At 47.8% G+C, this 16,072-nt stretch overlaps 1 non-coding gene across 1 annotated transcript; it reads right to left on the bottom strand.

The window, feature by feature from the left end:
* Positions 1-975: 975 nt before the first annotated feature.
* Positions 976-1,113, bottom strand: LOC114812550. Its single transcript, XR_003760201.1, has one exon. It is a non-coding gene; the product is annotated as a small nucleolar RNA SNORA7 (small nucleolar RNA).
* Between the last annotated feature and the right edge of the window lie 14,959 nt (positions 1,114-16,072).

Raw genomic sequence — 16,072 nt, forward strand, 5'->3', positions numbered from 1 at the left:
AGGTTATGCTATACCGTACTCTTAGAGCTTTATATAGTCTTCTACAGACAGTAAATGCTCAATAGTAAATACAATTGATTGATTATCAACACTGGTTGGCTTGGATGTGAGCAGGAAGACAATTGCCTTTGGGCCTGCCCTGTGCTGTTTGCCAGTGGGCTGGGGGAGCCTAGTGCTGATGCGAACAGCAGGTCTTCCTGCCACCCCAAGGCCCTCTCTTCCCATGCTAATTTTACCAGGGCAGTGAACGAGTTGGTGCCATAGCTTTGCTGCTGTTGGCCCCGTGGAAAGAGCACTGGTCTGGGAAGCAGGAGCCTGAGGTTCTAGATCTGGGTTGCCCTGTAGCTGGGTAAGGTGGGAAATCAATCAGTGGTATTTATTGAGTGCTTAATATGTGCAGAGAGCTGTACTAAGCACTTGGGAGAATACAATCCAACAGATTTAGAGGACATGTTCCCTGTCCATCACGGGCCTGCACTTGAGAGAAAGGACCACATGTGTTCTTTGCAATTTGTAGCACTCCTGCCTATTTGCTCAGCAGAAGCATGACTGGCAGGAACAAGAGAGGGCGAGTGGGCAAGTCAATCACACTAGAATCAACTCCTCCATGCTGCTTTCCCGACCATCGGGACTGACGCTCATCCATCAGCCCTGATGGGGGATTCCATAGTAGGTGACATTTTGAAATAATAATTGTGATATTTGTTAAGTGCTTAGTCTGTGCCAAGAACTGTAGTTAGCACTGTGGTCTTGTCTTATGCCGTCAAGTCGTTTCCGATCCATAGCAATACCACAGACACAACTCTCCCAGAATGCCCCCCTCTCCATCTGCCATCATTCTGGTAGTGTATTCATAGAGTTTTCTAGTTTAAAAATATGAAAGTGGTTTACCATTGTCTCCTTCTGTGCAGTAAACTTGAGTCTCTGCCCTCAACTCTCTCTGGGACCACTGCTACCCAGCACAGGTGAGTTTTGTCTTGTAGCAGATGGCCTTCCACTCGCTAGCCACTGCCCAAGCTGGGAATGAATTGGGTAGGCCTCTGCTTGACTCTCCCTCCCGTAGCCGAGACTGGTAGAGTACTGGAAACTCTCCAGGTGTGACCCTGAGAAGGGTGCACTGTGGTAGATACAAGATAATCAGGCCCCACATGGGGCTCGCAGTCTAAGAAGGAAGGAAAAGAGGTATTGAATCCCCATTCTGCAGATGAGAGAGCTGAGGCACAGAGAAATTAAGTGACTTGCCCAAGCTCACAGCAGGCTACTGGCAGAGCTGGGTTGAGAACCCAAGTCCTCTGATTCCCAGGCCCATGGTTTTTCCACCAGACCACTCTGCTTCCTAGTGGAAGCATGAGAGGGCCCTAAGCAGAAGACTGCTGCTATTGCAGGTACACGCCTTGGGTTCACTGCCCATTGTCCTGCATCCCCTCAGCTGGCTGGCAAAGCATTTAGCTGCCTACCATCACCCAGGTAGGAAAGTGCCTTCTCAATCCCAGAACCTTCCACCTTCTGCTGTAGGTGAGCTATTTCCAGACCCAGCCCCTGCCCTCTCAGAGGTAAGACTAATTCCTTCAACAACCTCCTCTAACAGAAATGGGGTAAGAAGTTGTCACCGGGAATGTTGACAGTCTTAACTGCATGTGTCCCCTGTGGCTAGACCAGTGGCTTCACTATCCCTATCAATCAATCAGTGGTATTTATTGAGCACCTAACTGTGAGCGAATCACTGTACTAAGCACTCGGGTGTGTACTGTAGACATGATGCCTCTCTCCAAAGGACTTACGGTCCAGTGTGGGAGACTGACTTTAAATTAAGGATAGAAGGGGCAGTGTGTAAGTATAGACGTAAGTGCTGTGGGGCTGGAATGAGCAGCAAAATGCATAAGGGGTACAGTCCTAAGTGTATAGATGATTAAGAGGAGAGAGTAAATAGGCTGGGGAAAAGAGAGGGTAATCGAATGGCTTCTTGGTGGAGGTGCACTTTGAAAAGGGTTTTGAAGATGAGAAGGATGGTGGTCAGTCAGATAAGAAGGGGGAGGGAATCCCAAGCTGGAGAGAGGACATGAGCAGGCACAGTGAATACTTGGGGGTCGTCGCTTAAATTCCCTCCTCTCTTCCCTCCAGGATCCTTTAGATTGTAAGCTCGTCCTCTAGACTGTAAGTAAACTCACTGTGGGCAGGCAGTGTGTTTACCAACTCTGTTAAATTGTACTCTTCCAGGTGCTTAGTACAGTGCTCTGCACACAGTAAGTGCTCAATAAATACCAACTGATGATGATGATGATGATGATGATGATGATGATCCCAGATTGGAGATCCTGGCCTCTCTTCCCTCTCCCCCTGATTAGGCCTTTAGCTGGGACAAGGTCATTCATTCAGTTGTATTTGCATGCTTCCTGTGTGCAGAGCACTATACTAAGTGCTTAGGAGAGTACAGTAAAACAATAAACAGACACATTCCCTGCCCACAGTGAGCGTACAGCCTAGAGACAGACATTAATTAAGTGAATAAATTACAGATATGTACAGAAGTACCGCGGCTGGGAGGGGGGATGAACAAAGGGAGCATGTCAGGGCGACGTAGAGGGAAGTGGGAGAAGAGGAAAGGTGGGGGCTTAGGGAAGGCCTCCTGGAGGAGAATTGTCCTCAATAAGGCTTTGAAGGGGGGCCCAGGGCCAGAAGAAGTCTTTGGCAGCATCCTCCATTCCCTAATGGGATGAGGTCTCGGACCCCTTTCCTTGACTTGGTGCTTCCCCTAAAGCACCAAAAGGGGGCAGGGAGATGTGACTCATCCATTCTCAGTCCCCAAGTGTTTCCTTCTCCCATTTCTCATCCCCCATTTTTCAGCCTACAGGTTTGTAACAGGCTCCCAGATTTCCAGCCTGGCCCAGTTGAATGAAATCAATGCTCCCCAGGCACAGGTCCTGATGCTGAAGCATTTTTTATTTTAGAAAAGAATTTTGCAGCTCTCTCCAGGCGCTGTGTTGAAAAGGTCCCCTTGATCATGCTGCTCTTTTTTTTCAACATAAATAAACGCTCCAACCATTCATTTCTGTACATTCTTTTGCCAGAAAATAAAATCCTAGCCCTGTACAATATTTACAAAGACCCCTGGAAGGGCTGGAGGCGGAATGATAAGCAAAGAGAACCAGTGGATAGAGCAGGGGCTTGGGATTTGGAGGACCTAGGCTTTAATCCTGGCTCTCCCATTAAACAGGAATACTTGTCTGCTGTATGGCCCTGGGCAAGTCACTTCACCTCTCTGTGCCTCAGTTTCTTCATCTGTAAAATAGGAATTTTACAATTCTAATTCCCTCTAGACTGTGAGCTCATTGTGGACAGGGATTGTCACTCTTTATTGCTCTATTGTACTTTCCCAAGTTCTTAGTACAGTGCTCTGCACACAGTAAATGCTTAATAAATACGAATTAATTAATTAATTAATTAATGGGAATGAAGACTGTGAATCCAGGGAATGTGTCCAATCTAATTTGCTTGTATCTGACTGAGCGCTTAACAAATACCACTATTATTATTGTTATCATTATTATTATTGTTATCATTATTATTATCAATAATAAAGTCAGCATCACCACAAGCTCTTTCGTGGGCAATAAGACCAGGCCCCTGTCCCTCCCTGGTTAGCTGGCCAACGAAGCTGCTTCCCAGCAGCCATGCTAATCCCTAGATTCCCATCCTGGAGCCTGCAGACTCTGGCTGCAGGCTGCAGGAGTTCTGTTTGCCCACTGGCCTTTCTGGTCTTAGCAGCTCCTAGTTGCTAGAGAAGCAGTGTGGCTCAGTGGAAAGAGCATGGCCTTTGGAGTCAGAGGTCATGGGTTCGAATCCCAGCTCGACCATTTGTCAGCTTGGTGACTTTGGGCAAGTCACTTAACTTCTCAGTGCCTCATTTACCTCATCTGTAAAATGGGGATTAAGACTGTGAGCCCCACGTGGGACAACCTGATTCCCCTTTGTCTACACCAGCGCTTAGAACAGTGCTCGGCACATAGTAAGTGCTTAACAAATACCAACATTATTATTATTATTAGTTCCCAACCCCAGATCCTATGGACTGGGCCTGGCACCTGACTGCCCCACCACCATCTTTACTTGGAAACCCCCTGCCGTTCCCCAACCTCCTGCAACTGGGCCAGGAGAGGGAGGAGGACGGGTTCGGGACGCCCCCGCTTCCCTCCCTGCAGCCCGGCCCTATAGCCCCATACCTCCCTGCACCGCCGAGGAGTCGGCCCCGTAGACTGCCCCTCCTTCCCCAGCCTTTCCTCATCTCCTCACTCCCTGCTTGGGAGTCAGAGAGTGTGGGTTCTAATCCTGCCTCCTCCACTTGTCTGCTGTGTGACCTTGGGCAAGTCACTTCACTTCTCTGTGCCTCAGTTACCTCATCTGCAAAATGGGGATTCCACGTGGGACAACCTGATGACCTGGTGTCTACCCCAGCACTTAGAACAGTGCTTGGTAAGTGCTTAACAAATACCATAATTATTATTCCCTCCCTTCTTCCCTCTCCTTCCTCCCCTTTCCTCTTCTCCCCTTCATTTCCCTCCCTGAGGGGCCAGGGACCATAAACTGCCTCTCCCTCCCCTTTTCTCCTCTTTCCCTTCCTCCCCAAAGGGGCAGAACCCTAAGGTTGATGTTCCTCATCTCCTCTGCCACCTTTCTCCTCTTCTCCCCTTCTGTTCCCTCCCTGAATCCTGGGCGCCAGACACTGCACGTCCCCTCCTTCTAGCCTCTCTACTCTCCCCTTCCTCCTGTCCCTCTCCCATCTCCAGGCCTTCACATCCTTGTCTTCTCCTTCCTCCTCCTCTCCCCTTGGCAGCCCAGGGCTCCGAGCAGGCAGCCGGTATGGTCTCTGCAGTGTGCCCAGGGGCTAGTTAGGCCTGAGCCAATCCACCCTGATGGCCGAACTCTTTGCCAGCTAGCAGATGAGGAGCTCCACCCTCTTCCCCACCCCCTAATCCCAGGGACCAAAGCACCCCAACCCTTACCAACAGGGAAAGAGATCTGTGGGATCCAGGATCCCAAAGCTGGCCCCGGGAGGACAGGAGGGCAGGGCGGGATGCTGGGTCTGAATGCCAATTTACTTGCTGATTGAAAGCCGCCATGTGAAAAGCCTTTTCTGGTCGGGTTCACTCCTTTTGTCTATGGGAAATGGAAACTAACCCAATTCTTCCCCTCCCACCCTCCCACTCCTCTCCCTGGCAGTGGCCCGTCTTTCAGAATAAAGAGGTTGAGTAGGGGTGGGGGGTTCCCAGATACCCTGAGAGTTACACAGTGTCACAAAGCCCCTCATGCCCTGGGTGAAGAGGATTAGGAGAGGAAAAAACAACACAGTACAGCATCCCAAATGAAGTTACGCACTCATTCAGACCTACTGCCACCCACCAGCAGAAGCCCTCATACTCACAAATGAACAGAAACACACATTCATACACATCCCTGTATAAAGTATGTGTGTGTGTAATCTGCTTAATTGTCTGGCTTCTCCTCTCCCCTCCCCTCTCCCCCACCTTACTCACCCACAGTTCTCTCCCCCTTTCCTTCTGCCTTCACATCTCCAAACCTGGAGCAGGAAGCAAACAGGATCTCTTGAACCCACCCTCCTCAGCCGGCAGGACCCAGAACAGCTTGGATTTAGGCATAAAGTCAAACCAGCCTCCTGTCACAATTCCCTTGCCTTTTCTGACTAGTTAGGTCTCAACTCATCCTCTGCCTCCCTGTATTTCTGTCTGCTCCTCTACCCTCCCTCTGGGCCTGTTTCCCTGGTTGCCAGTTGATAGCAGTGATAGCCTGGCTGGCCCCATTGCCCCTGCCCCTGGCCCCAGGTGTAGCAGTAGAAGTAATAGTAGCATTCATTCATTCAATCCGTCGTATTTATCGAGCGCTTACTGTGTGCAGACCATTATACTAAGCACTTGCGAGAGTGAAACAATTGACAGACACATTCCTGGCCTACAACGAGCTTGCAGTCTAGACTAGTAGTAAGGGTAGTCATAGTGTTTATGAAGCACTTACTCTGTGCAGAGCACAGTACCAACACTGGGAGAGAATTCACAGTTAGGAAGTAAACATGTTCTCTGTCCTTTGGCGGGCTGGAGGCAAACACATCAGGAATAATGAAACCTTAAAACCCAAGCTGGGCAAATGCACAAAATAAAATCAAAACCAGTGGGGTGCTGGGGCTAGAGGAGGAGAATTTCTGGTTCCTCAGGGCTCAGACTTCAGGGCACACTCACTGCCACAAGTCTTCCTGGGATTTTGCAGAGGCCTCATGTTAGGGGGTGACACGAGAGCAGTTTTATTTCCCAGCCCTGTGGGTGCAGAGTAAGCCAGGAGCAGGGACCCTTGGGAGGGAAGGTGGGGGAAGGTGGCAGTTACCACGGCTGCTTTTCTCAGCGGTGATGGAGGGCCTGGCATTGTGATTGAGCAAGGAATTGCTCAAAAGTTGGTTGGAGGCAGCACAGGGAACCCTGCGCTTGAAGGAGCAGAGGGGCCAGACACCCGGTCCTGAACAAATTTTCCAAATGCTGCCAGACTGCCAGAGGCTTCTGGGCTGTCAGCTGGCACTCAAGTTCACTGGGAGGGAGCCATCTGGTAGTTGGGGAGTGGAGGGAGAGGGGAAAGGAGCCTTGACTGGGGATGGGGAAGTTTGGAGGGGAGAGAAACTCTGAGCTCTTCCAAACTGCCCAGTTTATTGTGGTGTCTGGAATGAGGGTTGGAGGAAGGAGAAGGTTGGGAAAAGAAGATCAGCTCAGCTTCACCCTTCTGAATCATCAACTCTCACTTTGTGGCTGATGGGCAGAGTGAGGTCTGATGGAAGGGGATCCTGGCCTCTCTTCCTGGCTCCACCCTGACTCACTGGGTGAAGACTGTAAACTCATTACTGGGTAGGGAATATCTGCTATTTCTACTATATTGTATTCTCCCAAGCACTTAGTAAAGTGCTCTGCTCATAGTAAGCACTCAATAAATACTACTGATTGATTGGTTGACTGACAAGTCATTTGACCTCTCCAAGGTTTCAGTGCTCCCATCTGTAAAGTGGGAGTTATAATGCAATGATCAACCTTACAGAGGCTGCAGCGGGCTTTCCTGGAGGTAATGTCCCTGATAAATCGCTCTCACAGCTCGCCAGAAACCGTTTTGTCTTGAAGATTCAATGCTCTACTTCCAGTTTTCAGTCCGCAAGGTGCTGTGGACGCTGCTGTGGAGGAAGCCAATGAGAAGCCATTGGAAGATTTTGAGGTGAGGAGATATGCTCTGAATGGTTCAGGGAGATAATCAGAGCAATAGTTTGGAGTATGGACTGGAGGGAGGAGAAGTTGGAGACAGGGAGGCCTGAAAGGAGGCTGATATAGTAGTCCTATTCTGATTTGGCAAGTCTTTAAACTAGCATAGTAGTGGCTGGAAGGAATCATAGTGAGTGGAAAGGAAGGAGTGGCTTCATGAGTTGTTTTTAGCAGTAGATTGAAGCTGGGAGAGCAGGATGACAGTGAGGAGTTAGGGATGATGCCAAGGTAGTCAGGTTGATAATAACTATAATAAAGGTATTTATTAATTGCTTATTGGGTGCCAAGCACTGTTCTAAGCGCTGGGGTGGATTCAAGCAAGGTCTATAGTGTCTATATTGTCAAAAGTAGCCAAGCGGTTGAGAAGGATTTGGACTTGGAAACAACTGGACTTGGCCATGAGGAGGTCAGTGGTGACTTTGAAGAATGCAGTTTTGGTGGAGTGAATCGCTGGATGGAATCAATGACATTTCCAAGTGAAACAAGGAGTTATCTAATCTGCCTGAGCCAGTGACAAAAATAAATAGAAGCTGATTTGTATATCATTCACTATTAAATCAATCAGTCCATGGTATTTATTGAGCACCTACTGTTTGCAGAGCAGTATACTAAACATTTGGGAGAGTTAGAAGCAGCTTGGCCCAGGGAAAAGAGCGTAGGCCTGGGAGTCAGAGGACTTGGGTTCTTATCCCAGCTCTACCACTTGTCTGTTGTGTGATCTTGGGCAAGTGACTTCATTTCTCTGGGCCTCAGTTCCCTCATCTGCTAAATGGAGATTAAGACTGTGAGCTCTATGTAGAACAGGGACGGTATCCAACCTGATTGTTATATCTACCCCAGTGCTTAGTAAAGTGCCTGACAGAAAGCATGCACTTAACAAATACCATTCAAAGAAAAGCCATTCCTAGAAATATCAAATTACCAAGAAGTCATTCTAGCGCCCACACCTGCCACTTCCCCCAGAAGCTCCCAAAGCCTCTGGGATGTCAGAAAGAGCTGGTCCAGGTTGAAAGTCGGACTGAATCTGTCCACCCTCTCCCCATCTAGACTGTAAGCTTGCTGTGGGCAGTGAACATTCCTATCCCCTCTGTTATATTGTACTCTCCCAAGTGCTTAATCAGTGCTCTGCACACAATCAGTAAATATCAATCAATCAGTCATATTTATGACTGCTTATGACGTACTGTCCTAAGTGCTTGGAAGAGTACAATATAAGACAGTTGTTGGACACTTTCCCTCACACAATGAGTTTATAGTCTACATAGGGACACAGACATTAATATAAATAATACATACAGAGATGTATTTAAGTGCTGTGGGACTGAGTTAGAGGTGAATGAAGGGTGCAAATCCAAGTCAAGAGCGACACAGAAAGGAGTGGAAGAAGAAACTAGAACTTAGAAAAGGCCTCTTGGAGGAGATGTCCTTTCACTAAGGTGATTGAAGGCAGAGAGAGCGATCCTCTGATGCATATGAGAAGGAAGGACATTCCAGGCCAGAGGCAGGATGTGGGCAAAAGGTTAGTGGTGAGATAGAAGAGATTGAGGAACAGCAAATAGGTCGGCATTAGAGTGAAATGTGTGGGCTGGATTGTAGTAGGAAATCAGAAAGGTAAGGTAGGAGGGGGGTGATTGAGTGTTTTAAAGCTGATGATAAGGAGTTTCTCTTTAAGGTGGCAGTGGATAGGCAACCCCTTATGTTCCTGAGGAGTGGGAAAACAAGGACTGAATGGTTTTGTAGAAAAATGATCCAGGAGCAGAGAGAAGTATGGACTGAAGTGGGGAAAGACAGAAGGCAGGGAAGCCAGGAAGGAGGCTGATGCAGTAATCAAGGCAGGATAAGATAAATGTTTGGATTACTGGAGAAGCAGCATGGCCTAGTGGATAGCCCACGGGCCTGGGAGTCAGGAGGTCATGGGTTCTAATCCTGGCTCTTCCACTTGTCTTCTTTATGGCCTTGGGTAAGTCACTTCACTTCTCTGTGCCTCAGTTAGTTCATCTGTAAAACAGGGATTAAGATTGTGAGGCCTATGCGGGACAGGGACTGTGTCCAACCCAATTTTCTTGTATCCACCCCAGAGCTTAGTACACTGCTTACATAGTAAGCACTTAACAAATACCATAATTGTTATTATTAATGTGGTAGCAGTTTGAATGGAGTGGAAAGGATGGATTTTCACGATGTGAAGGTTGAACTGACAAGATTTGGTGACAGACTGAATACGTGGGTTGAATGAGAGAGATGAGTCGAGGATAATGCCAAGGTTACAGGCTTGAGAGACACCGAGGATGGTGGTGCTGTCTACACTGATGGGAAAGTCAGCAGGATAGGTTTTGAGTGGGAAGAGAAGGAGTTCTGTTTTGGACAATGATTGATGGATTGATTGATTGAACTGCAACCCTGGCTCCATCATGTGCCTGCTTTGTGACCTAGGGCAAGTCACTTCACTTCCCTAAACCTCAGTTTCCTCATCTGAAAATGGGGATTAAATCCTACATCCTCTTACCTTGTCTGTGAGCCCTTTATGAGACAGGGACTGTGTCCAACCTCATTATTTTGAATCTATCCCAGTGTTTAAAAAAATGCTTGGCACATATTAAGTGCTTAACAAAGACCTTAGTTTATTATTTTTGGGAATTAGTAGGGGCTCTCTCCTAAATTTATAGCTTTTCTTTCTCCAATGTCCTGGAGTGTTATCTGTAGGATAGGTTGCTCTGAGATCTCCTATGGGCTGTGCTACCCAAAAAGAGACCACCCTTCCCCCCCCCTCCCCAAGCCACTTCCTGCCTGCATTACACACAGAGACACACAGACACACAGCTGCCAGTCCTGCTATGCCCCCTCCCCACTCCGAGGGTAGGTCCAGCATCACCCCATGTGGACTCAGTGACCCAGGATCTAAGAATAACTACTCGCTTCCTGCCCCCGGCTAAGCTCAGCCACTGCTCAGGCTCCCGGGTTGATAGGCTGGCATGCACAGCTGTTGGTATTCGAGTTTGGAGGTCACACTGCTCACAGCTCCCCAAAATCCAGAGAGGGTGTCACGTGGACCGGACATCCAGGGCCGGGGAGGAACCTAATCAGCCTGGGTGCCAGGCAAGGATGAAAAAGCAGCATGGCTTAGTGCAAAGAGCATAGGCTTGGGAGTCAGAGGACATAGGATCTAACCCCGGCTCCACCACTTGTGTGTTGTGTGACCTTGGACAAGCCAGTTCACTTCTCTGTGCCTCAATTACCTCATCTGTAAAATGGAGATTGAGACTGTGAGCTCCACGTGGGACAACATGATTACTTTGTATCCACCCCAGCGCTTAGAACAGTGCTTGGTCCATAGTAAGGACTTAACAAGTACCATCATTATAATTATTATTACCTTGCCTCTACCCCAGGACTTAGCACAGTGCTTAGTACACAGTAGATATCATAAAGATAAATGTGTCCCTTGAATCATTATCATTAATAGTATAAGCTCACTGTGGGCAGGGAATGTGTCTGCTTATTGTAATATTGTACTAGCCCAGGAGATTAGTACAGTGCTCTGCACACAGTAAACACAATTGAATGAATTTATTCATTCGTTCAATTCATTCAAGAGTATTTATTGAGCGCTTACTATAATAATGTTGGTATTTGTTAAGCGCTTACTATGTGCAGAGAGCACTGTTCTAAGCACTGGGGTAGATACAGGGTAATCAGGTTGTCCCAAGTGAGGCTCACAGTTAATCCCCATTTTACAGATGAGGGAACTGAGGCACAGAGAAGTTGAGTGACTTGCCCACAGTCACACAGCTGACAAGTGGCAGAGCCGGGAGTCGAACTCATGACCTCTGACTCCGAAGCCCAGGCTCTTTTCCACTGAGCCACCCTACTATGTGCAGAGCACTGTACTAAGCGCTTGGAATGTACAAATCGGCAACAGATAGAGACAGTCCCTGCCCAATGATGGGCTTACAGTCTAATGGGGGAGAGAGACAAAAACAATAGCAATAAATAGAATCAAGGGGATGTACATCTCATTAACAAAATAAATAGGGTAATAAAAATATATACAAATGTGCAGATGAGCACAGTGCTGGAGGAGGGGAAGGGAGAGGGGGAGGAGCGGGGGGGGGGAAGGGGGCTTAGCTGAGGGGAGGCGAAGGGGGGGCTAGAGAGGCAGCAGAGGGAGCAGAGAGAAAAGGGGGAGCTCAGTCTGGGAAGGCCTCTTGGAGGAAGTGAGCTCTCAGTAGGACTTTGAAGAGGGGAAGAGAATTAGTTTGGCGGAGGTGAGGAGGGAAGGCATTCCAGGACAGCGGGAGAATGTGGCCCAGGGGTCGACGGCGGGATAGGTGAGAACGGGGACGGTGAGGAGGTGGGCGGCAGAGGAGCGGAGCCTACGGGGGAGGGAGGGGGGCAATAGAAAGAGAGAAGGGAGGAGAGGTAGGATGGGGCAAGGTGATGGAGAGCCCTGTAGCCTAGAGTGAGAAGTTTTGTTTCGTGCGGAGGTTGATAGGCAACCACTGGAGGTTTTTAAGAAGGGGAGTAACATGCCCAGAGCGTTTCTGCAGGAAGATGAGCCGTGCAGCGGAATGAAGAATAGACTGGAGCAGGGAGAGACAGTGTGTGCAAGACACTGTACTAAGCGCTTGGGAGAGTACACAGCACCAGAGATGATAGACATGTTCCCTGCCCACAGTGAGCTTAGAATCTCAAGGAGATGACAGACATTGATATAAATAAATTATTTATAATACATAATTTATAGATATACATGTGAGTGCTTGTGGGGTTGAGGCCAGGGAGAATATCAAATGCCCAAATCACACAGATCCAATGCAGAGACGACGGCAGACAGGAGAGGGAGCTGGGGAAAAGCTCCAGGAACCCTTCCAGGACCCCTGTGAATCCCCCAACCACTCAGGATTCAAGGGGTGGCTGGGCCACAGAGAATACAGAGAATGAATCCTCATTGCTGTGAGCCCCTGTCCCCTCTTCTGGGGAGAGAAGCTGCCCTAGCTTTGATGCGTCCTTTGGATTGGACAGGGCACCGACTTGACATCCATCTCCCGACCCCTCCCTTAGAACAGCCTCTCCCTCTGCCAAGCCACCACCCTTTCCCAATTCAATCCAGGGCCCCCGTTCCCCTAAAATGTCATGGAGGATCAAGGGGAGCCCCCCACATACAAACATCCCTAACATCATGTCACACCCCTGCACAAACACATCCTTCTCTCCCCCAACTTCCAATTAAACTAAAACACAAACATGAGAAGAGAAGGTTATCTGTCTTGATTCATTAAACCGAAAGCCCCTCCAGGGCAGAGACCCCATCTTTCTGCTCCATAAATTTTCCAATTATCCCAGTTGGACTCTGGGAGCAGTTGGTGAATGTCAGAGGTTGAAGCACTGGAGGCTGAATCCAGCCCAGCCCCACTGTAAACCATCCACCTCTCCTGCTGCAAAACTAGAGAGCTTCGCTCCCTTAGAATGGACATCTGTACAGCTGTTGGCAAGAGGCTGAAACCTCTCTGTCCTTGCCTGCTCCCTCCCACGGAACGGGGCACACCTCTTCCCAGGGCTCATCTTTCGGCCTGGGGTGATCCTGGGTGGGGAACAGGAGGCCCGGAGTGATTGGGTGAGCCAAGCTATCATCCCATTTCAAATCGGGGGGCAAGACCTCTCCAAGAAGGTTTACAGATATGCATTCTGGCTGATGGGCAAATTCTGCTGCCTTTTTGCAATCCCCTTTTTAAAAAATTATGGTATTTTTTTATGGCATTTGTTATACGCTTACTCTGCTCCAAGCATTACTAAGCACCAGTGTCTTGTCTTGTTTTATGCTGGCAAGTCGTTTCTGACCCATAGAGACTACATGGACACCTCTCTCCCAGGACTCCCCACCTCCATCTGCAATAGTTCTGGTAGGGTAGCCATATAATTTTCTTGGTAAATATGCAGAAGAGGTTTACCACTGCCTTCTTCCACGCAGTAAACTTGAGTCTCTGCCCTCGACTCTCTCTCCCATGCTGGTGCTGCCCAGTACAGTTAGATACAAGATAATCTGGTTGGACACAGTCTCTGTCCCACAAAGGGCTCACAGTCTTGTTCCCCATTTTACAGATGAAGTAACTGAGGCACATAGAAGTTAGGTGACTTGCCTAAGGACACTCAGCAGACAAGTAGCAGAGTCCTCTGACTCCCAGGTCCATGCTTTTTCCTCTAGACCATGCAGTTTCTTCTTTACTTTACTTTGCTATCTCCCCTGCTAGATTGTAAGTTTTAAACTCCCCTAGGGTAGAAATCTTGTCTATTAATCCTATGGGCCTCCTCCAAGCAATTTAAGTGCAGTGTTCTGCACATAGTAGGTGCTCACTAAATACCGTCGATTGGTAGCTTGCAAAAGGCAGCCCAGGGAGAAGAGAGAGTGAAGGGGAAGGTTTATTTTGAGAGTCTTTCTGAGGGTAATAATAATAATGATCATGGTATTTGTTAATCGCTTACCATGTGCCAGGCACTGTACTAAGCAGTGGGGTGGATCCAAGCAATTTAATGTGGTGTTCTGCACATAGTAGGTGCTCACTAAATACCGTCGATTGGTAGCTTGAAGAAGGCAGCCCAGGAAGAAAAGAGAATGAAGGGGAAGGTTTATTTTGAGAGTCTTCCTGAGGGTAATAAGAATAATGATCATGGCATTTGTTAAGCGCTTACCATGTGCCAGGCACTGTACTAAGCACTGGGGTGGATCCAAGCAAATCGGATGGGACACAGTCCCTGTCCCACGTGGGGCTCACAGTCTCAATCCCCATTTTACAGATGAGGGAACTGAGGCACAGAGAAATGAAGTGATTTGCCCAATGACACACAGCAGACAAATGGCAGAGGTGGGATTAGAACTCATGACTTTCTGACTCCTAGGTCTGTGCTCTATCCACTATGCGATGGGAGGTGACCTTGGGCAAGTCAGTGCACTTCTCTGTGCCTCAGTTACCTCATCTGTAAAATGGGGATTAAGATTATGAGCCTCATGTGAAGACAAGGACTGTGTCCGAACTATTTAGCCTTTATATACCCAGTGCTGAGTACAGTGGCTGGCATTTAATAAGCACTAAACAAATACCATAAAAAAAGAGAAAGGTGGAGAGAGAGGCTGAGGAGGATGAATTAGGTTGATAGATAATGAGATGCAGTTTGGTCTAATGGAAAGAGCACGAGTAGTAGTAGTGGTTTTTATAAGGGCGTCCTGTGTGCAAAGCACAGTGCTAAGTACATTATATATGTGTTATGATATTTATAAAGTGCTTACTATGTATCAGGAACTGTACTTAATGCTGAGGTAGAAATAAAGATGTCCCACATAGATCACAGGCATGGGAGGTAGAAGGATCTGAGTTCTAATCCTGACTCTGCCACTTGTCTGCCGTGTACCCTTGGGCAAGTCACTGAACTCTCTGTGTTGCCATTAACTCATCTGTGAAATGGGGATTAAGACTGAGCTCCATGTAGGACAGGGACTGTGTCCAACCCAATTTGCTTGCATCCACCCCAAAGCCTTGTACAGTGCCTGACACATAGTAAGTGCTTAACAAATACCACAATTATTAGTAGTAGTATTATTAGGGCTCACAGTCTCAATCCCCATTATATAGATGAGGGAACTGAGGCACAGAGAAGTTAAGTAACTTGTCTAAGGTCACATTTTAGACCATGAAGCAGACAAGTGGTGGAGTCGGGATTTGAACCCAAGTACTTTTGACCCACAGGCTCATGCTCTAGGCCATGCGGCTTTTAGGTGAGAATTAGACATGGTCCCTTGGCTCCCAAAGGAGCTCACAGTCTAAGAATAAAGGGGAGAAGACACTGGCAACAGACACCTAATGACAAATAAAATTATATAAATATGAAAACATACACAGAAAATAAAATCAGCCAATAGAGTACTGTCGCTAGAGGCATAAGAAGAAGGGAAGGTGAGTGGGGCAGAGAGACAGGAGACCTGGGTTCTAATCCCAGCTCTGTCACTAGCCAACTATGTGATTTTAGGCTAGTCACTTACCTGCCCTGAGTTTCAGTTCCCTCATCTGTAAAATGGAGATTAGATATCTATGGTGAGGTGGATAGAGCACGGGCCTGGGTGTCAGAAGGTCGTGGGTTCTAATACCGGCTTAACCAATTATCTGCTGTGTGATCTTGGGTATGTCACTTCACTTCTCTGTGCCTCAGTTACTAATCTGTAAAATGGGGATTGAGACTGTGAGCCCCATGTGAGACAGGGACTGTGTCAATCCAATTTGCTTGTATCCACCCCAGTGCTTAGTTCAGTGCCTGGCACATAGTAAGTGCTTAACAACTACCACAGTTATTGTTATCATTATTACTTTATGGTATTTGTTAAGCACATATTATGTGCCAAGCACTGTACTGAGCAATGGAGGAGATACAAGGCAACCGTTTTGGACACAGACCCTATCCCACGGGGGGCTCGCGTTCTTAATCCCCATTTGCAGATAAGTTAACTGAGACACAGAGAAATTAAGTGACCTGCCCAAGGTCATAGCGTAGACAAGTGATAGAGTAAGGATTGGAAACCAGGTACTCTGACTCCAGGACCTTGCACTATCCACTAGGCCATGCTGCTTCCATCTTACATTGTAAGAACATGTGAGACAGAGATTGTGTCTGATTTAATCACTCTGTATCTACCCCAGCCCTTAGCTCAGAGTAAACTCTTAATAAATTCTGTGGTGATTATAATTGGTAGCCTCATCCTAGAGTAGCAAACTCAGCACCTCATT

The sequence above is a fragment of the Ornithorhynchus anatinus genome, chromosome 5, assembly GCF_004115215.2.
Source record: "Ornithorhynchus anatinus isolate Pmale09 chromosome 5, mOrnAna1.pri.v4, whole genome shotgun sequence".
Taxonomy (NCBI): Eukaryota; Metazoa; Chordata; class Mammalia; order Monotremata; family Ornithorhynchidae; genus Ornithorhynchus; species Ornithorhynchus anatinus.